Raw genomic sequence first — 2,402 nt, 5'->3', positions numbered from 1 at the left:
GGATTAAGGCAGTTCTGAAGGCAAAAGGGGGTCCAACCCAGGACTAGCAAGGTGTACCTAATAAAGTGGCCAGTGAGTGTATATTCATATATGTGTACACATATACTGTATGTGTGTGTATGTTATATAGAGATATATACTTATAAATATGGATGGATAGATGTGTGTTCACATAAACCATGTTTTCATAAAACTAAAAGAGAATTTTAAGTGAATTTTAGAAACGCTGCAGCAGGGGACGTGAATTATAAACCATCCAGTGGTTTGAAGTCAATGTACCAGGTGAAGTTGTGCGTGCTTCCGTCAGAAGATGGCGGTGCAGGCAACGTAGAAGAGGAGAACCAGGAAGTTCAGTAGGCCAACATCAGAGGCGTCCGGAGGACTCACCTTTGGTTGTCATCATTCTGTTGTTCTCTGGAGACAAAGTTCGGGAATAACCAGGAAGAAGGTGGCGGCGGCGAGAGAACCAGCAGGTCAGTCACCTGAGTTAAAGATTCACCATGTCAGAGTTCATTCTTATCATGCTTCCATCTCTGGTTTTGTTCATCTCATCGACTCCAGATGAAGCCCCAGAAGCAACCCCAGCGAGCGTAAAAATGCAGGTTGCAAACTGGCAGTGATTCTGTGTCCATCTTTGCTCCCCAGGTGTGTGCTTCCACACGAGGACAGAACCTCGCAGGTTTACCTGATGATGCCGATGGCAAGGGTGATGACATCACATCAGACTGACAGTAGCAAAAGTGCCAGTGCCAAATGTTGGTCCCATGCAGACCATCTGCTGTGTAAGAGCCGTTCAAAGGATTCGTCTGTGGCTGGGAATAAATCTGCTCACCCCGACTTCATCGCTCTCGTCTTCTTTTTTTTTTTTAACTTTCGGCCGAGTCCCAGACGAACCCCTGCCAGCCTGGCTCGGACTCCTTCGCCTCCACGTGTCCTTCCTCTGACACCCGGGTCCAACTCCTGCTCTCCACGACAGCTGAGCCAGGAAGAGGCCAGCCAGGTCAGCGCCCATCGGCTGGCATCTGTGCTGCTGGTGACACGCTTGCACCCAAATGTTTCTTGGCATGCAGGCATGCGTGTGTGTTTGTGTGTGATATTTATTCCTCTGCCCTCTACTGACAACGAAGAACACACCCAACTTGAGAGTGTGAGCTGCAACTATTTTCTTTGCAGTCAAACTGAAATTGAAATACTTTATTTATGCAAACAAAGCAGTACTTGTGAGTGCTATGTGACTGTTCTGTTAAGCAGACAGGGAACCAGTCTGGTGTTCAAACGCAGACTCTTCCTCAGGGAGGAGATGCTGCTGCGCCGCCGCCGCCACCACCACCACCGCTGCGGCTGCTGAATCCAGATGAAGCTGCAAATCTCGCGTCTCAACATCAAGTTGTTGTGGTCAGACATGCGTCACCAACTCATCCCCTGCTCAGACGTCTGGTGGTTAAATACGAGATACTGCCATTACTGTGACTTGTTTTCAAACAAAACCAGTTGTGCTACTGAAGCACTAGCGAAGGATGCTACTGTTAGCACACCCGCTGCTGCTGCTGGCCTTGGTTCTTGATGGTGTCCGCCAATAATAGAATGGTTTCTCTCACATTCACTTGTGATTCAGCCTCACAAACATAACATTAATGATCTGAAGAACATGCTTTTGTGTCTTGCAAATTCTCCACTAAGTGTGTTGTTCTGATTTAATTAGTGCAAATCTAATTTGGCAACTTGAAAGCAGACAAAGCTGCGATCATCCCTGCTCAGAAATCAATGCAAACGTTATTCAGTTCTTTGTTCCCCTCCACTTTCTCTCTATAATAGCTACAAACTCTGCAACGTCACAAACATTAAAAATACCATAAAGAAAGTGGAAAGATGCTATCCCTCATTAATATGTGAGAAAAAAATAGCGTGTCAGTGCTCTGTGTCAACAACAGCCAGCCGGAGGATCGAGCCCCTACAAAGATGCTGGAATAAAGCTTTTATTCTACTTTGATGAATCGGGGAATATGTGCTCTCTCAAAAGTTATGTAACCAATGAATTATTAAAAGTAATATTGGTAGAACTTTTAAAATATGGAGGACGATGCATCTGCTCCTGCAGCCTTGGGAGAGATAATGTGTCACTGTTCGCTTCTCAGACATTTTGAATCATCAGATCAGGTGTCAGATCCTCAGGTGAGCGTTCTGTCTAATGAAGCACAAGAGGCGAATCATCCGTTTAGTTGTGAGGCGGCGTTGCTTCCTCTCAAAGTCCCACTGGTGCTCTGAGCCCCCTGCACGTGTGGGTGGCTTGGATCCTGGATTGTCTGAGAAAATGTCACAGGAGACCAAAAGAGAAACTGAGCAGGGAAACAGCGCTGGCGTGACGCCAATCCTCGGATCAGGCGTCGACCCGAGGGTGGGCT

General features: G+C 46.8%; 1 long non-coding RNA gene across 1 annotated transcript; it reads left to right on the top strand.

The window, feature by feature from the left end:
• Positions 1-1,788, top strand: LOC147239272 (uncharacterized). Its single transcript, XR_015111599.1, has 3 exons — positions 1-473; positions 646-1,000; positions 1,294-1,788. It is a non-coding gene; the product is annotated as an uncharacterized LOC147239272 (long non-coding RNA).
• The last annotated feature ends 614 nt before the right edge of the window (positions 1,789-2,402 follow it).

The sequence above is a fragment of the Aulostomus chinensis genome, chromosome 23 (assembly GCF_037954235.1).
Source record: "Aulostomus chinensis isolate RoL2024-O1b breed Wild chromosome 23, RoL_Achi_v1.0, whole genome shotgun sequence".
NCBI lineage: Eukaryota > Metazoa > Chordata > Actinopteri > Syngnathiformes > Aulostomidae > Aulostomus > Aulostomus chinensis.
Note: the sequence above shows the minus strand (reverse complement) of the source record. Positions and strands in the feature narration are given on the sequence as shown.